Genomic DNA, 20121 nt, shown 5'->3' with positions numbered 1-20121 from the left:
GACAGGTATGCCGTGATCACTTCAGGTTTAGTCCAGCTATTGTTTGAGTTCTCTTTTCTCTTCTTAGTTTCATCTGTCACCATCCTCTTCCATCCTTTATGCCTTAGTTATTGTATGAAACAGTACAGTGACACGCTAACTGGCTTCTTTTTAGCTGAAGGCTGGTGTGTGTACTACTACAGCTTGCTTCCAAAATTACAGAGTACTGAAAACAGAGTGACCGGGGTGTTCTATGATAAAGGGATGGACACTAATCTTCCTGTTAACAAGTGGGTGTACTGTTAGAAGTACATTCTAAGTTAGTACCGAGTTACTAATGGTTGCTTTAAGTCAGTGGTTCCCATCCTGGGGAATGTACTATAGAGTAAAGGAGCCAACCTAAAACATTAAAATATAAGAAGAAACTGTAGATTTCTAATCAAAAAGGTCAAAAATTTGTTTGGAAAAAAATCCAAATTTTTGAGATTATAAAGTCTTAAATTTACAACATTTCAGTGTTTCAAAAGTCAGAAATTTACAAGAAAAATCTAAATTTCTGAATTTAAAAAGTCTGAAATTGACATTAGAAACTCAATTTTTTTTCTAATTTTAAAAGTTTTATAAATCTTAATTTTACAACAGTGTAAGTCAAAAATTTACAAGAATCCAAACTGAAAACAGTGGTCAGATTTTGACTTTTGGGTTTTATAATCTAAAAAATCTAGTCAAGTCATAAAAATTTTTTTTTTTTTTTTTTTTTTTTTTTTTTAATGAATTCATTTTTTAAACCGAAATTTTTTTTCTTGAAATTAGTCTTTCTTTTGTCCAAGAGTGGTCCCAATGCACTGTAATAATAATGGATAGCTTGGACATCGATCTTTCGTCAAGAACAAGTCTTTATAGGTCTGTTATGTTTGGATTTTGTGAATGAAAACAATTTCAAATGATATGTACTTTTTCCGAGTGGGTCCGAGGGGGGCTTAGCTTTCTTCACTGCGAGTAGGGGGGCCTGAGGAAAAAAGGTTGGGAACCACTGCTTTAAGTGAACCTACATTAAGATGGTGCTCTGAAAAGTGACTGATATTAAATGAAGACTTTGCTTTCCCCACACTTTTTATTTGCTAACACAAGTATTAATATTTTTAAATTATCTATTAAAAAGATGACTCGTTTAATTTACATTGAGAGGCCACAACATCCTGTGTTAAGATCAGCCTCACTTTTCTAATAGTTTGTGCCAAGATGCAAATCTGCCTTTTAATTATTGACACAGCAGCCGTGAAAAAGTCAGTGACCTGAAAAAGTCTAAATGTCAGTGGTGTTAATGAGATATGCATTTTTGCATGTGTGGAGAAATGTCAGACTGTGGAGGTCAGATGCAAACTAAATAGAGAGCAACAGGACGTGATCTCATTTGCAGGAATGAAAAGTTTAACTTTAGAGTGATTCTGAAAGTTTGTGTATTTGCCATGTCTAACATTTAGGTTTTTAATTTGACTCCTCTAAAGGCTACAAACTATTAATGTGGAAATTAAATCTGCAAAACCATATCTGTTGTAAGTATTACCATGGAAGAGTGAGGGTTAGGGGATAGACACAGAGGAACAGACAATTTGTGAAAGCAGTCAGAGAAATTTGTTTCAAATTATCAGAGTTTATCATTTTTACAGTGAGCATTGCTCGACAAAAAATCCTGTTCCAACTTCACAGTCGTTTCCAAACCTAAATTAGTGTTTTAGGGAGCCTACCTATGCCTTATAGCAGCATAGAAAGGACATTTGAGCTCTTTCCAACTATGTTTAAAGAGCAAAAAATAAAAATATTCTCCATTCTTACGCTACTTTTGTGTGTAGTGAAATATTCAAGCAAAAATGACATGAAATGGCAAGAATCATAAAAGCCAGTTTGGCTTTTTAAATGTGGATTCAACAATTTGGTTGATAGCACCGTTTAACATCACTGTTCCAAATAAAAGGATTTTTTTATTGACATCATGAGGAGTTTTTTATATGTGTTAGAAGGGTTCAGCTAGCCTTTTAGTGCAAAACTCCTCTAGACTCTCGTCTCCTTTCATCTGGCTTGACAACGCGAGATGCTAGCTCTGCAGAAGTGTGCAATTTGTGAAATCGATCGCCATCACACTAGGTAAATTGGTTTAACCTTGGAAGAAAATCACTTTTATGTTAAGTGTAGGGATCAAACTCAATGTATGCAGAAATTTTCTGATGATAATGGCAGTGTACAGGTCCATTTAGAGCAGGGGTGTCGAACTCAAGGCCAGGGGCACAGAACAGTTAAATCCGGCCCCCAAGATGATCTCATATTTCTGTTATAATTGGCCAATCAGTATGAGGTTTGCAGATTTCCTCAAGTATAAAAATGTAAACTTATCATTGATGAAAAAGTAAGAAGTAAAAATATTTAGATAAAAAGTTAGGAATGTGGGAAAAGAAATTAATTTGTGTTTTAATTTCATATTTTCAATTTTGCATCTCACAATTAGGACTCAAACTAAGTATCTGGACTTTTCATTTCATACCTTGAGTATTTCAATTTAAAATTTTGACTCCTTATATAATATTTTGAGCATTAAGATTCATAACTTTAAATTTAAAGTCATATTTTGACCTTTTTAACCAATTATTTTGTATTTTATCTCATATTTGAAACACTAAACTTTGACTTCATAATCCCATAGTTTGACCTTTTAGACTCACAATTTAAAATTTTGAAGCATATTCTTTTATTTCATGATTAGAAATTTTATTTCATATTTTGACCTTTTAAACTCATGATTTTGACTGTCTTCCTAACAGAAAAAAAAACATTTTTTTCAATTTCAATTTCATGTTTTGACCTTTTTGAAGTAATAAATGTACTTTTCTCAGATTGTGAGTCTTTAAACTTTAACTTTTTAAATTTCTATCATCATCATTTATCATCAGAGCTGTTTTTCTTATTTCATTACTGGTGAAATGAGGTTGACAGTTTCTGGTTAAAAAGGCGACCCTGTTAGGCCCTCAGGTTAGTCCTGAATCTAGAATCTGGCCTCTGCTGGGATTGAGTTTGACACCACTGATTTAGAGCTTTAAAGTACTAACTTTCTTCTGTTCCCATCTATTCCTTATGGCTGTCCTTCACTTCCTCACCCCCAGTGGGCATTCGGGATCATGTGACTGCAGTCAGCCTGTTGGTGGTTTGTTTTTGTTGTCTATCCAGCATCTTACCAAGTCTTATAAGTGGCTTATTAACTATTAATTACTGCTCATTATAATCATATTAAAATGAGGTTTTAACCAAAAATGTGCATGACCATGTGATCAGTTCACTGAGACTTCTCCTTTAGCAGTAGCCAAAGAAAGAGAAACACTGTAACTCAGCCTGAAGTGAGTTTCTAGTTGATATTCTAAAAAGATACAGCTCCTTCATCTTCAATTCATCTTCACTTTTAAGTCTAATAAAAAAAAATAAACTAAATTAAAACTTGAGAAATGCCAAACTTCTCCAGATTGATTTCATTAGATGGCATCCTGGTTTGAATAAATCAAACTGTGAGTGAGTCTGATCATCCTGATGATAAAGTGAATTCATGCACAGCCAACTTTCTCCTACAAAATAAAATAAGAAAACTTTATTGATCCCCGAGGGGAAAGAGCTGCTGCACAGAAAAGAGGTGTCAGCTCATGAAGAAAAGATCTTCAGATACAAAGAAATAAGAATGAAAAGAGAATGAGGAATAATATAAAAGTGTGTAATAAAGAAGAATATATTAAAGATCATCCTGATTTTTAATAAGCACTGCAGAAGAAGTAGCTGATGAAAACAAACACACGGTTCATGTGAGGAGACTGACTCTAACTCTACACTCGGATGGCTTTTCTTTTCCCAGCTGGTTACTAAGTCCAGTTTTTCCTGACACTGGTCTAAAGGACACATGATTTAGCCCTGCGGCGCTGGATTCTGCTAATACTCCCACTGCTAACAGTGACACAGAGCCAGAAAATCAGCACACTTGTCCAAGTTTTTCTAGCAGGAAATCTACAAAGAACGGTGCTCAATTAAAACAGATGAAGGAGGAGCTTCAGCCATCCAACTTTAAATGAAAGGAGGTTCAAAGAGAATAAAAATGCTGTCATCATTGTGTAGATGTCTTTAAATGTCAGAGTCAAGCACTTTTTTGTGTATGTGCCAGTCTTTTGTAGTTTGACATGGAGATTGTTCAAGTGATGCAATCATGGAAGGGATCAATGCAACATTAGAGGAGACCTAAAAGATGTGAATGTAAGCGGGAAATTTTAATGTGTGAAACTGACACACTTCAAAAGAAGCATATTCCACTGGCAGATTTTAAGGGAACAATAAAAATAAACTGAAGAGGAGCCAAATGATGTGTAGAAAAATCCCCATTATGTCAGCATGAATACAGTCTACAGGAGAAAGCCTGTGGTTTAAGGTTCTTAGGGTCTAACCTGTAAATTCGACATACTTTGTGTCTGCAGTGTTGCACGCATGCTGTGGTTTTTGCATCAAATCTAAGGTGCATACCTTCATCCACTGGATCAGTGCCTGATGTGCAGCACTGCCCTGAACAGAGGGATTATGGGAAAACTATGAAAACTTCAAGATCACAGGAGTAAAAGTGAGAGTAGCATGTATAAAAACAGTTTACTTTGTCTTCCTGAGGTTTATTTGCCATTCACCTCAGTACGGCTGTGCACATGAGGAAATTAGAAGATATATGTTTCTAACAAAGGGTGTGTGGTGTCAAATAAAATACTGTAGCCTTTATGACCCCTGACCCACTGATGGCCTGGGGTTTTTAATAGCTAACCTGAAATGTCAGCTTACTGTTTCATATCTACATTGCGTGGATTTTTTTTTTTTTTTTTCATTTATCTAAAAAGGGCACTGTCACTGTTTGGAAAGGGCAGGACTTTTCAAAAAGAAATTCTTGGACAGTGATTGGACAAATGTTCTATCTGTCAGATTCATAGCGGACCAATCAGAGCAACAAGACAAAATGAGCCTTCACAGCTCCGGTTCTAACCTGAGCTTGACAGACAGCCGCTGCTGTGGTTTATGAACAGTAGAGCTTGTTGGTGGATAAAACTCATGCCAAGGCCAGCTGGGAGAAATGCAAAAAAACATCTCAGCCAAGAGAAGCTTTGCCCTTGCTTTAATAGAGAAATGTAGCCCAGTTTTGTTAAAACTCCCAGTAAACTTTGGCTACATCTCTGCTAATTCGAGCTACACTAGTGGTAGCCATAGCACATACTGGCCTACAGTGCAATATTTCCATTAACAACTGCAAACTCATGCAGAAGCAGGTTGGGAGAAAAGTGAAAAAAATCTTTTCCATCATGGAAAGCTTTTGTATTTCTTTGCACTTTTTTCAATAAAAGAAATGTGGCCCAGTTCAGATTAAACAGTTGCTATAGCTATAGCCAAACTAATCACTCCACCAGTGGCATCAATTGCTACCCTCTCCCAGTACAACTAAACCCCACTTGTAGCTACCGCCTCCTTCTTCTGAAATAGTGCTGATTGATCAGGTCTTTTTACAGACCTGGCACAAAGGTTTTAAATTGGAGCTCTGCACGATCCATCCATCTATCTTCTTCCACTTATCCAGGGTCGTGTTGCGTTGGCAGCATGTGAAGCAAGTCAACGCAGACGTCCCTCATCACAGCAACATTTTCCAGTTCCTCTTGAGGCATTTCCAGGCCAGATGGGATACACTATCCTTCCAGTAAGTTCTGGGTCTGTCCTGGGATGTCCTCCCTGTTAGACATGCCTGGAAGACCTCCAGGGAGGCAACCAGGAGGCATCCTGATCTGATGCCCGAACCACCACAACTGTCTCCTTTCGTTGTGAAGGAGCAGACTGCTTTGCAAGATGGATTTTCCTAAGAGCAGACATGGAACCTGGCCAATCTGTCTGCTTTCCAAGGTTAGATGCCTCCTGTGCTGTTGTACTGTTTGGGTTGATCTGCTCTGCGTAGATTGAAATGTGCTAGACATGAGCTCTGCAGAATAGATACAGCAGGTGTCAGATTTGAGTCACTCTTCCAGCACATGCAGGAGATGGATTGCTATGAGTGCTGTAAAACTGCAAAGAAAGATGAGTGATTTGTTGCAGAGTGCACGTGCAGGGCACAGCAGAGATGGACATATGTGCAAATTTTCTAAAACAAAATCCCTCAAAGATTTCTTGCAATATCACATTCCCAAAAATGTCCCAACTGAACAGACCGATAGACAACTAGCGGAATCAGCTGAGACTGGGCAATCTCTTGTTCGTCCTTTTTAGTGAACACTCAGACAGAATTACTCTTAATGTCAAGGTGTCTTGTCTGAGTCATTTTGGCTGCATGAGTAGAGGCCAGTGGTGGCGTCAGCATCTTAGCTCATTCCAGACCAGCTGAGAGGCAGCCAAATCTTCGTCAGGATGGCAACTGGACTTGATTAGGCCAATCAAGTCCAGTTGAGCCCTTGATGAAGATTTGGATAACCATGACCTGGATGAATGAGAACCTACATGGAGAGGCATCCACTTGTATCACGTCAGACATCAGTGTAATGCTATCATTTTGAGCTTGCAGAGTTGTCGTGTTGTCTTGCAAACGCCATAACATTTGTCAAAGTCACCCCCATGTCCGAGGTTCCCCAGAGACTCTTTCCTTCAATTCCATTTCCTATACATTTCAAAAACACCTCATTATTTTTAACTACAAAAAAAGAACGCCTACATTTTCATCCAGTTGGTCCTGAGCGGTAAAAACATGCCTCTAATGTCATGGTAAATATGAACACTCTGTGATTTCCCCCTCTGCAGGAAAAAGAAACCAGCACAGGCACCCTGCAGCACTGGATCTGTTTTGAGTCTTATCAGCTCCCCAGTGTTGTGTTGCGTGGGCTTTAGAGTTGTATAAGCGTTTTTACTTCACTGAATGGAGGTTTGGAAACACCTCTGCTCTCTGACATCATTCTTTCCTCACATTCTCCTCGGCCACAAAAGACATTTAATGTTACATAATCTCTCTCTTCAAAGCAGAGCCCTGGGGTTACTTTTTTTCATGCCTCTTCTCAAAAGTACATCAGAAAAATTGGATTGATAATGATTTTTCTAGAGTAAATATTGACTAAAAGGAAAGCAGAATGCTGCCTGTAGAAACAGTTTGTACATTCAGTCGACCTTTCAGTCAGTGTCAGGGTAAAGGTGCCTGTCTACAGCAGTGAAAAGTCCAAAGACTGTCCGTGTGCTTTACCGTGTATGAAAGATTATTCTGCAACAGTTCTACATTTGCAAAACACCTTATATTTATAAAAACTATTTCAACACATAAATATTTTGCACTTCTACAATAATGTACAGTGCAAAAACAATCAGTATCTCTTTAATGTTTGATGAAGTGTTTCCGTTAAGAAATATATTTGGAATAAATTCTAAAAGCACAAATGCAGTCACACACTGACATTTCATAAAGTCAGATCAATATAATGGTCTTAAAGTAAAACCCTTAATGCTTAGCTTTAATGGACAGTTTCAGTCAGCTTGTTTAGCTTACTTACCATAACGTGCTTGCTTAGATTTGACGTGCTATTAAGGAATCTTGAGATTTCCACTGTTTTAGGTAGACACAGTAGACAGCGCATTATGTGGCTGTTGTTCCTCGTTGTTTGAAAGACAAAGAGTCTTGATGTTAGACCAAGGATGAACATGCTCCTCTGTTGGAGACACAGGTATTACATCTTCAGCCATTATCTCCAACTGTTGATAGTTACTCTGTGGTGCTGAGGATTTTACCTCACGCTGCTTTGAGAGCTCAGCTGAGTGTAAAGAAATACTTAATGAAAATAAATTATAGACAAGTAAAAGTAGTGCATGCCCAATGTAACAGAGTAGAAGTATAGTATTAAATCACAAATGTAACAGAGTAGGAGTAAAAAGTACTCTACTGTAAAACTATTCTCAGAAGTAGGATTTTTCAAAATACCTACTCAAGTACATGTAACGGAGTAAATGTAACACGTCCATCTTATTTCTAGTCAGAAATACCTCTGAACACTTGTTTTTATCTGTCAAATTTACTAAAAAGAAAACTAAAATTAAAGAGAGAATGCTCTTTCATTGTTCAACCTTGTCATTTTGTTTTTTAAAGTGATATTTATGGTCTTGGTCTTGTCTTGGTCTGGGTCTTGACTTGGTCTCGACCTCCAAAAGTCTTGGTCTTGTTGCACTCTGGTCTCAGGCAAGTCTTGGTCTCACATAATGTGGTCTTGAGTACAACACTAGAGAAAAACACCATGGTCTGTTGCCTTGAAAGTGTCCCAGCTAACCCCAGCTATCCTGAGACTTCTACTACCTGCTACTTCTCCGAGCTTCCTCACCTGCACCAGCCTCATTACCAGGGACAGAATTCTTATCAAGAAGGACTTCTACAATGCGTTTCAAATTTTCTTCCCCTTGAGGTTTAAATAAAGGCTTTTAAGCTGAGTGTTGAATCACATTTTTAAGGCACATTAGCTCAAAAGCATCCACTTAATAAGAGACAAAACATTAATTTCAACCTTTAGATATTTTCTGAGCCTTCAGGCTGGCTCTATATCTCTCTATCAGTAATTAACATTCATGCTGCAAAAGCTGGAAACAACAGAGTGCGGTCTGTTCCACCCTTTCAATTAGCCTACAGACAAATATGTATGCAGAAAGTCACACTTCTCATGGCTCGGCCTCTGTTTCACCCCTCAAACATCACAGACTACAAACTGAATGCATGATTTACCTGTTAGTTTCATTCATTAAACATACATATCTGATGTTCTCTGCTCTTCAAATAGGATTAAAAATGATGTAGATCCAGTACATCACTCTCCTCATAAATTAATTTTCCAGTAAACTAAGAAGACAGCTTAGCTTTAGCTGTGCATGATGGTTGGAGCATGAGATCTCATTGAACAGACAAGTGTCTGAGGCCTTCCCTGCTGCTTTAGACAGCTGTGCAGGATAACGCCACATGATGCTGCAGCCCACATGTTCTCTTTCTCCTCACGCCCTGCTGATCAGACTCCCCTTTGAAGCTCGGGGATGACAGACTGACAGATGCTCACACTTTGCTTCTCCTGCTTCACAATCCAGTCCACCTGAGGATGCATGCAAAAGAAACATTTGCATGAGCATGCGTGTGTTCTTGTTTCGTTTGCAGGGTTTTTTTTTCTGCATCAGTGAGCATCATCTTCAAGAATGCAACAAAGAACAACGTGTCCTTCAGTCAGCAGCTGATTATGCATTTACTTTTGCCTTGAAATAAAGTCATATGCTCTGGAGAAGCAACATTTCAGCAACTCTAAATGGGGGGTATTTTAAAATAACCTTTAAAAGTCAAGGTAGTGCTTAAAAAGACAGAAAATACAAATCTTAGCCTAAAGGCTTTTACTAGAATTCCTGGAGCATATATTGCTCATGGCATAAAGAATCAGTCATCACAGTGTAAACAGAAGTCAGTTTGACTTCAGGGACATTGGAGTACAGCAAGGAAATGGGTGTAAATGACATTTAACTATGTTGCAGACGAAAGAGGCACAGAGTGAAAAGGAGAGACAAAAGCGAGATAATGCCAAGAAATGAATGGTTTCACTGTGTTGATCACAGACAGTAGTTCTCTTCTTCCTCTCAAATTCACCATACTCTGTTTGTGCACCAATCTGTACATTAGGTGCACTGAGGAGATACTCAGAGCATGTGCTCTGGTCTGTCTCTGGCACTTGCAAAACACACCACTCCATTTTGCTCCATGAAGACACGCAGCGACTCTGTTTTCAGCAGAAAGCTGCTGCCAAAACGTATCAGTCCACACGGACAAGATCTAACCAAACAGGAACAAGAAAGCACAAAGCATTCAGTCAATTTTCAAAAACAACACAAAGCACAGACTCCTGAAAGCAAGTCTCATTACTGTCTCAACATTATGTTTAGTCCTGGAGCACAAACCACAGGCCAACAGCCGGTCAAGGCATCACAGAGAGAACACAACACATGGATGAAGAGAAATTCAGTTTTGGGATGGAAAACCACAGGATTATTTAGAATACCACACATCTATCTTTGAAGACACAAAGCTTCTAAATTTCTATTGTACTCACCCATGAAAGAAACAAAGAATCTGAGAATCACACCAAAATCAGTAGAAATGTATCCTTACAGAGCAGATGGATTTGCCAGTGTCACCTGGCGAATCAATCTTAGAAAGCTCAGATCCACACAGTTTGTTCCACACCAAACACTCGGAACAAGTTTCATCCACATAATGCTCCACTGTTTATGCACTACAGCAGAATTTGCCTCAGGCAAACGTTACTTCTGGAGCTGCGCAACCTTATTCTGTCTTGTCGCTCAGATTGGCCCATCATACGTGTGACAGACAGAACAATTCTCCAATCACCTTCTGAGAATTAAAAAAAAAAAAAAAAACTTTCCTTTCCAAAGCTCTCTACTGGAGCTTTCTCAGATGAATGTGAAGTATACCTAACCTGACACACCAGATGGATTTGTTTCATATATCCATATGGTAAACCTTCCATAGACAGTGTTTGGGAAAGGGCAGAGCCTTTGAAGGAAAACTCGGAGGGTGATTGGATGAATGTTCTATCTGTCACATCTTTACGGGCCAATCAAAGCAACAAAATACGTGACGTAGCCGCGACTGAGGAGTCAACTTCATAAACTGCATAACATGAACCATGGCAACTGTAGACATGCCACCACTTATGTAGTTTTTGTTCTTCTTTTAACGAAGAAATGCCATCAAGTTATGATAAAACTGGTGCTTTAGCAGCATCCACGCTAAGCTCTTCCACCATAATTGCACCGGCCTTCAGTCACTGCTTGCATATGTCACGACTCTGCCGTGACTGAAAGTACCGCCCCTCGTCACTGATTGGTCCTGTCACTTTCTAACCAGGCCCAAACGGTTCAGACGGGAGCTTTGCAAGATGGATTCGCCAGTGAGAAACAAGGAAACAGGCATATCCATCTGCTTTGCAAGATAAAATATATCATACAATGGCTGTATTGTAGTAGAATGTATGTAGTTCTCCTATGATCTCTGATCTCCAGTTGTCCAGAAATGCACTCATAAATGCATCCAAAGAGATCAGCAGTTACTATGAAATATTAGAATCAAATATAAAATAATGTTCTTTTTTCATTTATTTATTCATCAAGGAATGTTTTACTTGACTAGAAACATGTTTTGAAGTAATTTTACCATTATCAAAAATAATTACTACATCCTATTTGCATCTTCTATCAGAAATAAAGAATTAAGGTGGAAAAAAGACCAGCCAGCACTTATTTCCAGACTGTGACCTTTACCAACGAGCTTTTCTTTTTCTTTCATTCAATTGTGACAGCTTGGTTCCTTCCTATGGAGACAAGAGGCCATTGAAAAAGTAATATAACACAGAGTGGAGCTATGGGACTGATGAGGGGAGGCAGTGACATTTCAGATTTCTTGTTCCATTTCTGCAGTCACCCCCCCCACGAGAACCCACAAGTGACTTTCAGCCCGATCTAATATTTGAAAAGGAACCAAGCGTGCCGGTCCTGTCTCGATAGATGACAACTGCCACGGGCACGCTGACAGCTCACGGCCCATTATTTCAGCTTGAAACCGACTCCATGCCGGGGCGTCTACTGTGAAACATTAAAAATAGCCTCAGTCAGCAAAGAATGAAATGTCGAGGACTACCTTTCAAAATCAGGAGGGTCTCTAAGGCCAACTGGACTTATGACATGTATGCCAACAGGCCAGTATGAAGAGAAGGGTTGAGGCTTTAATGCAAATCTACCCTGATACATAATTATGCCTGGCATTGAGGTATATGTCTTGGCACCCCATCAGCCCTTTTTCCAAAACCTCCCCTACTTTAAAATCTGAATGTTTGCAGTTATGGTGCAGAACCATGGGTGTTTAATCAATACATCATCAGTCAAATTTGTATAAGCAGTGAATCCTTTTTCCGTTAAATAGGATTACATGTAGCTATGAAGGTTTACTTTCACTCAGGATTTTTACATTGCATGTTTTCTACATTAAATCAATTTCCTGAGGCTTTTAGAGGACATTAGCCATGTTCCTCCTGAAGTGCTCTTCTGTCTTTGCTTGAGTGTTTATATCCCATCCACTGGCTTTGTTCCACTCCAGCAGCCCACATTAATTAAACCACCATGGATGAATCTATTCTATAATAGTCCCTGCTGCCCGTCAGTCTCTCCCAAATGTGTCTTAGTCCCATCGCACTTCATGCATTGGTGCAGCTCAGCACAGCGTGTTGGGACTGTACAAGAGACAATAGGATGGTAATGCAAAACAAAAGACAGGAAAATTGGAGCTGAATAAGTTGCCCACCCCCCCTTAGGACTGCTTTCTCCTCAGCAGGGGACTGGCAGAAGATGGATTTACTTATTATCGTGCCTGTGCATGCCAATAAGTGAGACAGGGGGAATCAATAACACCCTAGGAGGAGCGTGAGGGCCATACAAATGCTCGGTCAAGCTGGGTTAAAAACAAGGCAAAGGCTCGAGGAAAAGTGTAAAAGTGGACGTCTTTTTTGCTGTATGAATTATTAGACAGTTACGGAGAAAATTACCACATTAATTAACTGCAAATAGCCTCCTTTTGTCTGCTTTGTTTTGCATAATAACCTCAATTTAACCTGCTGGATCTGCCTACTGCAGGCTTTTATAAAAAGGTTTCTCAGCACAGTAAGGTTTTAATTGTTGGCTTCAATGGAGTGACAGAGCACTTTTATGCTTCCGCTTGAGAGACAGCCAGGGCCAGGGGCATGATGTTTTTCAGGTTGTCTGGGGCCATCCTGGAGGACGTGATATCTCAAGAAGGTTTGGAAGGCTTTTTGTTCAATTTTGCACAAATATCCATTCTGGCTGAAGGATGACTTGAGGATAAACTGATTAGATTTTAGAGGTCACATCTCAGTGACCTCGCTCTTTAATGTAGCTTCTTAGGAGCTACTCCTTCGTGACCCTCTACTGTACTTTCACAGACCAGTAATTGTACACCTCAGAGACACACATAGTGGCTGATGCTGTTAGAATACATGACAAGCATTTAGGCTTGCTACACATTAGATAGTTTTAGGTCTAATTTTGGGGCAGATTTGTTCCCCCAATGAATAGGGGGCATGGCTCAATTTGAAATTTGGCACAGTCTGTTCAAATAATCCTCAAGTGTGTGGTGTCAATAAAGTTATCTTCCCTCTCCTGATCAGGTGAAGCGTCCCCCATCTTATTATAAATATACAGTCATGTGCATATGTTTTAGGCATGTAGGGTACTAAGGATTCATCACAGTGTCCTATGTACCTCAGCGTGGGGTGGAGAGGGGGGAGGGTGACCAGAGTCAAGCTTGACACATCTATCCCTCAGTAGCCAAGGTAAAGGTCAACAGCATTTCTTTTGTCCAGGCCTTTTGACCCCTGGTGATGTGCCTGGAGACCACTGGTGGTTTTCAGGCCCCTGCAACATTCATAGCATGACTAGAGGCTTGTAGCAACCCTCCTACCTGCCCATATGGTGCCCCAGACCAGTGGTTCTCAAATGGTGTGCCGAGGCACACTGGTGTGCTTTGAAGTAAGTCTAGGTGTGTCTTGGGAAGTTGTATAACTGTACATTATTACTACAATGATGCAACAACTAAAAATACTATAGTCAATGTGCTTACTGCATGCAAGCTTCAGACGTTGCATCATGCAGCATTGCATGATGCAATGTCTATCTGTTATTGGTTAAGTATGCAATTCTCTACTCTCCTCTCCTCTGATATAACATCTCGTGCTTTTACCTAGAAAGTGGAAAATCGGAGATGTGGTACCATGTATTGACTAGCCTCTAATGGCTGTGAGCCACATAGTTTTGCCCCATGTTAGCACAAGCCAGACCATAAAATTTCACAAATGGGTATGGACAATATCCATGCATCACAATCTCCACTTTGTAAAACAAGCTAACAAATTTCAGGGGTGAGAAAAGTCGGAAAAAAATTCAGAATATCTTCTGGTAGGACACCCCTGGTGTCTTGTCATCCTCTGGGCGACCTCTTTCCTTGTTACCTATCCATCTCAATGCGAGTAACAGAGGAAAATATGAACAAGATGACCGGGCATAAACCTTGTGCCACTGAGCGGCATTGCACGCCCTCACTCGCAGGCTGTCAGGATACTTCAAAAGGAAACTCTATAACCAAACTGATTGTGTACGTAGCTGGCGCTCACTCACATTGCATACAGTTGGGACATGTTGTGACACATGTAAAAGAGACTATTTTATTCAAGGACATGAATATGGTGTGCCTTGAGACTTCAGCTTGATTTTGGTGTTCCTTGGGCAAAAAAGTTTGAAAACCACTACTAGGGTTGTGCCAATCCTCCTTCATGCCTGATGGTGCCCTCATGCAGCTTATTCACCACAGCTATGCCTAAATGCAGCCTTCATTTTTGGCCCAAACATGCCTCATGCCTTTACCTTAATTCTGTTACCCTATTTCTTTTTCAATCCATAGCATGTTCCTTTTTGCCTAAAGTCAGTTCATGCCATATTATTCAATCTTTATTTGCTTTGTGTAAAGTGGATGTCACTGTTACAGTAGGTGATGAGAACAAACATGCAGGCAGGATGCAGAATGGGGTAGGGTCATACGTGGGCAAGACTGGACGTCAGATGGGCGCAGTCAGGATGGATGCATGGATGGACGCCACCCAAAGACATACATAAATGGGTGTAGCATAGGGGGGAAAAAGAGTACTGATTACCCAGGCCCACAGTAGGGAGGGGGCCTTGAGAAGCCTTCAATGAAAAGTGTGTTTTAATTTATTTTTTCTTAGTAATTAGAGCCATTATTGAATCAAAAGCAACAAAATGAATTGGTCAACAGACTGAAATTTGTATCAAATGGGGGGGGGGGGCTGCTCCTCCCTTAAAAATGTCCAAATGGTGTAGTCCAGTGCTGCAAAATAATGCAGGTAAATTTAATTTAGTAAAAAAATATTGCTCATAAATGGGGAAATTATGGTTAAAAAATTACATTAAAATGCACAGATAGGGTGCACAGATGTTCCTGGTTTAAAGGTGCAACCCATGTACGAGGCGACCCGGGTTCGAATCCGGCCTGTGGCCCTTTGCCACATGTCTCTCCCCACTCTCTTCTCTGATTCATAGTCTATCCACTGTCCTTCCTCTATCTAATAAAGGCATAACCTTGCAAAGCAGATGGATACGCCCGTTTCCTTTGTTTCTCTCTGGCGAATCAATCTTGCAAAGCTCCCGTCTGAACCGTTTGGACCCGGTTAGAAAGTGACAGGACCAATCAGCGACGAGGGGCAGTACTTTCAGGCGCAGTGGAGTCGTGGTGTAAGTAAGCAGCAACAAGAGGCCGGTGCAATTATGACAGAAGACATTAGCGTGGATGCTGCTAAAGCGCCAGTTTTATCATAACTTGACAACATTTCTTCGTTAAAGAAGAACAAAGAACAGCGGTGAGTTGTTTTCTTTTCAAAAATGACAGAAGTTGTGTACTGACATGTCTACAGTCGCCATGGTTCATGTTATTCCTCGGTAGCTGGACATGTGCAGCTGGGTCGCGGTTATGTAACATGTTTTGTTGCTCTGATTGGCCCATAATGATGTGACAGACAGAACGTTCATCCAATCACATTCTGAGTTTTTTTCAAAGCATCTTATCCAAGCACACAGTTTTGAAGGTTTTCCAGATGGATGTGTGAGACAAATCCATCTGGCGTGTCAGGTTAATAAAGGCATGAAAAGGCCCAAAAATAAATCTAAAAAAAAAAAAAAAAGTATAGATAGTTGTTAAAATGATGCAACATTTGTTGCATGACTAGCTGGTTAAGGGGGGCCCCTAATGTTGATTAGCCTGTCAGCAGGTCTGCAGCCAGGGAGGCAGCGAGCTAAGAGTGAACTAAGCAGAGGGGCTGTCAAAAGAGGATTGAAACTTTTCAAACTATGGCTGCCTTCCAAACTTTAATTCCCAGCATGCACTCTGGCTGTACATCTCATTACTCCTGCAACAACTGACTATAGTGTAAGCTGTTATTGTCTTCAACAACTAAGCCTGCATGGGATGATATTCTACACCTCAAAAGCTCATCACAGATTTTTCAAGCCTTTAAAAGTCTGAGAAAGATGTTTCTCATGCAGCTGAAAAGATGCTGCCATGTTGCATGGATGTTCTAACCCTCTAGTGAATTTCCAAACAAGAGAAATAAAAAGACGACTCAAGATGAACATGTCAGACTCACATGAAGGCAGGCGCTGGAACACTCAGAGATAGACCTGTAATTGAAAAGAGTGAGCTTACCCACTCAACACCAGCTACTTGTGTCAGCACTTTCTTTGTGTCTTTTCTATTTTCTCTCTAAATACACCTCGGGCCTTTTCAGCCACGGAGAGGCAGCAGCATTCAGCCAGTGAGTTGATAGCCTCTATTTACATTGTCACGAGTGGAGGCGTGCTCAGCTGCGTACCTGCCTTATCCAGCCTGTTCAGGGACCAGTATGCTGTGTATCAGCTCACACATGTGCTGCCTGCACTCCGCCTTATAAGCACAATCCTATTTCCAACTCAGTGCTTTATCACCTTGATGACCCTTAATTCAATGCACTTCAGTGCAAGCAGCAACAGCAAGAACAAACCTTATGCTACACCCCCGTATGGCTGTGTGCGCCCACTCTCTGCAGCTAGACTGGCTCCTTTTCCCGTTTTTGTGTCAAGAAGATTGAAAATATCAATAATTGTTCCTCAACAAGTCTCTTTTGGCTTCTAATGCCTCCAGTGAGAATAATGGACATGCCAATATGCATCACCGCCTGTGTGATAACCCCACCACCCCATCACCAATACGTCTCATAAACATGCACTCACAAACAAACACCACACTCCACCCACCACCCTACTTGACTCGAGGGCTGACTGACTGAAATCAGCCATTAGTAGGGAGTTATAAAGGGCTTCTAGGCTGCAAATAAATGGGCCCTTGCTCATTGAGCTGAGCTAGTGTATACACTGGAGGGTAAAGCTCTTAAAGAGACATAAACAAAACCAAACAAAGCAAGGAATTTGTGTTTTCTGATGCTGTATTCTGCACATGCAGTAAAGTTATCAGTGCACGAAAATGCAAAACATTAAGCTCTATGTAAGTGCAAAGAAAGCTGACAAGGACATGAATATAAGAGTAATGGGTGAGTGGATGTTTTTGCATCTTAGTCCAACAAGTCTGATTTCAGTTTCCACCTCATGTTGAGATTAGACTGCAGCATTTCACCTGCTGTCTTCTCATCTCTGACACAATCTTAGTTTGGAAAATACATGGCCATGATTTCCTCTTCTTAGAATGACCCAGCTCACTTGCTTTACCCATCAGTAAAGTCTGCGCCAAATAAATCTGCAAGCTTGTGTTCTGTCTGTAATACTGTAGGTGTTTCTGGTTCATCAGTGATGCAGGTGGTTTTTGGCCCATCATCATCATGATGCTCTGGGTAGACTGCCCTACTGAATTGACCTTGGAGTTAAATAAAGCAACCTGAAATGCCTGATAGACTGTTTCACTTTTCCGTTGTGCTTAGGAAGGCAGAACTTTTCAGAAAAATCTTGGAGGATCATCTATTCATCATTGGTCTAACCTTGATATTTTGAAAATTTCCATTAAAATACCTAAAATTTCCTAAACAAATTTCCAAAGAAATTCAAATCAAATTCCCGAAAATTTACAAATAAATTTATCAAATTTTCAAGAGGATACTTTAAATTTTCAAAGCAAATCCCCCCCCCCAAAAAAAAAAAATTCAAATCAAATTCCTAAAAATGTCAAAATAAATATCTCAAATTTCTGCAAAAGTATCTAAAAATTTCTAGGAAAAACTCCCCCCAAAATTCAAATCAATCTAACAAAAATGTCTTATGGCAATCATTTTGCATTCCCCCCACAATCATTAGGGGAGTCAAATCTTGCCTAAAATCGGGCTTAAAGTCTTGTAGTGTGTGGCCGGGCTAAGCCAGTTTACTCTCCCAGGCATAAATTCATGACCCACTAAAAGAGGCCCACTTTTAGGCCCTGATCCACCACTTCAGAACCCCTGTTCTAGTTTTTGTGTTGGGAAGATTACAATGTTAAAATAAGTTGAAACTATCCTCATGCCTGTGTTCAGTGTTTTCAGCATCAGTCTAGAACTAATTTTTCTAATGTGCTGCCAGTTTTAGGTTGATTTGTGACTCTAATTTTCTAGTTGGTGTGAATGTGAGGATAAGTGCTTGTTTGTCTCTGTATTTCAGTCCTGTGGTTGACCAGTACAGGATGTGCCTCACCTCTCACCTTATGGCAGCAGGGATGGGCTTCATGACCCCAAACAGAGAAGGCTGTGAGGAGAGTTAATGGATGTCCCCTACAGGTCCAACAATCTTGAATAATGTATATCAGCCATAAACATTTTCATTTTTGATGACTCTCACTGTTTGGTGATGTGAAGAGCTAAGCCGACAGCTGCAAACCATTTTTGAAGAGAAACTGTGACACCTGTAATCCTCTCTTTAGCTGACAATCCATTGCAATGTTTTGGTTGTCTGCGCGAGTTAATCTCATCTGTTTTCACTCTAATTAAAATGTAGGGATGCTTAATCGATGGTGTGACATGCAGAAGTCCGTCTTATTTCCCCTGTGAGTTCATTTTAACTTTTGTACTGCAGAAAAAACAAAACTACACAAAATTAGACTTTTTCATGTTTGTACTTACTTTTTGTTTAAGGTAATACCTTTATCATAGCAAATGGTTCATTCAAAGTCTCTTAAATTGCCTTTCTTACCAATTCTGATGCTAGGCAGGAATTCAAGAAGGACATTTTGATCATGCCTGCATGTTGGTTGTTGCCATGTGATTGACTGATGTGTTAATGAGCAGTTGAACAGGTGTACCTAATAAAGTGGTCAGTCAGTCTAGATCTGCCATAGTTGCCTACACAGCCTCTTTATGTGTTTTTCATAAAAGCTAAGGCATGCATCTTTGAGGGAACTTTCTGGAGTTAACTTCATTTCAAGCATTCTTTAAAACCTCTCCTCTAAAATGCATTAGCATACCCTGCATGGCTAAGAAGAGTCCACGAGAGAGTTTAGGAGATGAGCTGTTGTGACAAAGCCTTCCTGTTTGTGAGAGATTTCCTTTTTTATTCAAGCTTGGCGCCCCAAAAGCAACTATGAGTCATAGGCAAGTGTCAGAGGTGATGTCTCATGTTGCTCAGCTTGACAGAACCTGTCAGTATGCCAACTGTTAACTGTCAGGCTGAAAAGGAAAGTCTGCCTTTTCTAAAGTGCAACATGGAGCTTAATCTTTCATTGTGAAGAAGAGGGTGACATAATGCCCTTAATGAGACGCTGTAAGTGGCTGCCACCTTATCTGACAAGCAGATAGTTCAATTAATTTAATTTTTTTAGATACAATTTTATTCAGATCAATTTTAAGACACTTCCAAAAAAGTTGTGACATTGTGTATTAGGTTAATCAAATAGGATACAGTGATTTGCAGATCCCTTTCAGTCTATTTTCCATTTAATATAGCACAAAGATGAGATCTTTAATGTTCAAACTGATAAACTTTATTTGTTTTTTTGGAAATATACATACATTCTGAATTTTATGCCTGCAACATGTTCAAAAAATGCTTGGCGAGCAGCAATAAAAGACCTGGAACATCCCACAGCTGAGTAGGTTAACTGATGCGAGGTGACAGTCCCATGATTGGGTGGAATAGAAGCACTCCTAAAAGGCTCAGCCGTTCACAGTCAATGATGGTGTGAGATTCCCCACTCTGTGTGGGCAGAGCAAATAGTCCAACATGTTCCTCTAAGTGCAATTATAAGACGTGGAGTCCATAATATCATCAAAAAGATTCAGAGAATCTGAAGAAATCTCTGCATGCAAAGGGCAAGGCTGAAAATCAACAATGAATAGCCGTGACCTTCATCTTGTCAGGCTGAACTGCATTGAGACTGGCATCATTCAAAGATATATATTGCAACGTGGGCTCAGGAACATTCTGAAAAATAGTTGTAAGTTAGTG

The sequence above is a fragment of the Cheilinus undulatus genome, linkage group 10 (genome assembly GCF_018320785.1).
Source record: "Cheilinus undulatus linkage group 10, ASM1832078v1, whole genome shotgun sequence".
In the NCBI taxonomy this organism is placed as follows: Eukaryota; Metazoa; Chordata; class Actinopteri; order Labriformes; family Labridae; genus Cheilinus; species Cheilinus undulatus.
Note: the sequence above shows the minus strand (reverse complement) of the source record.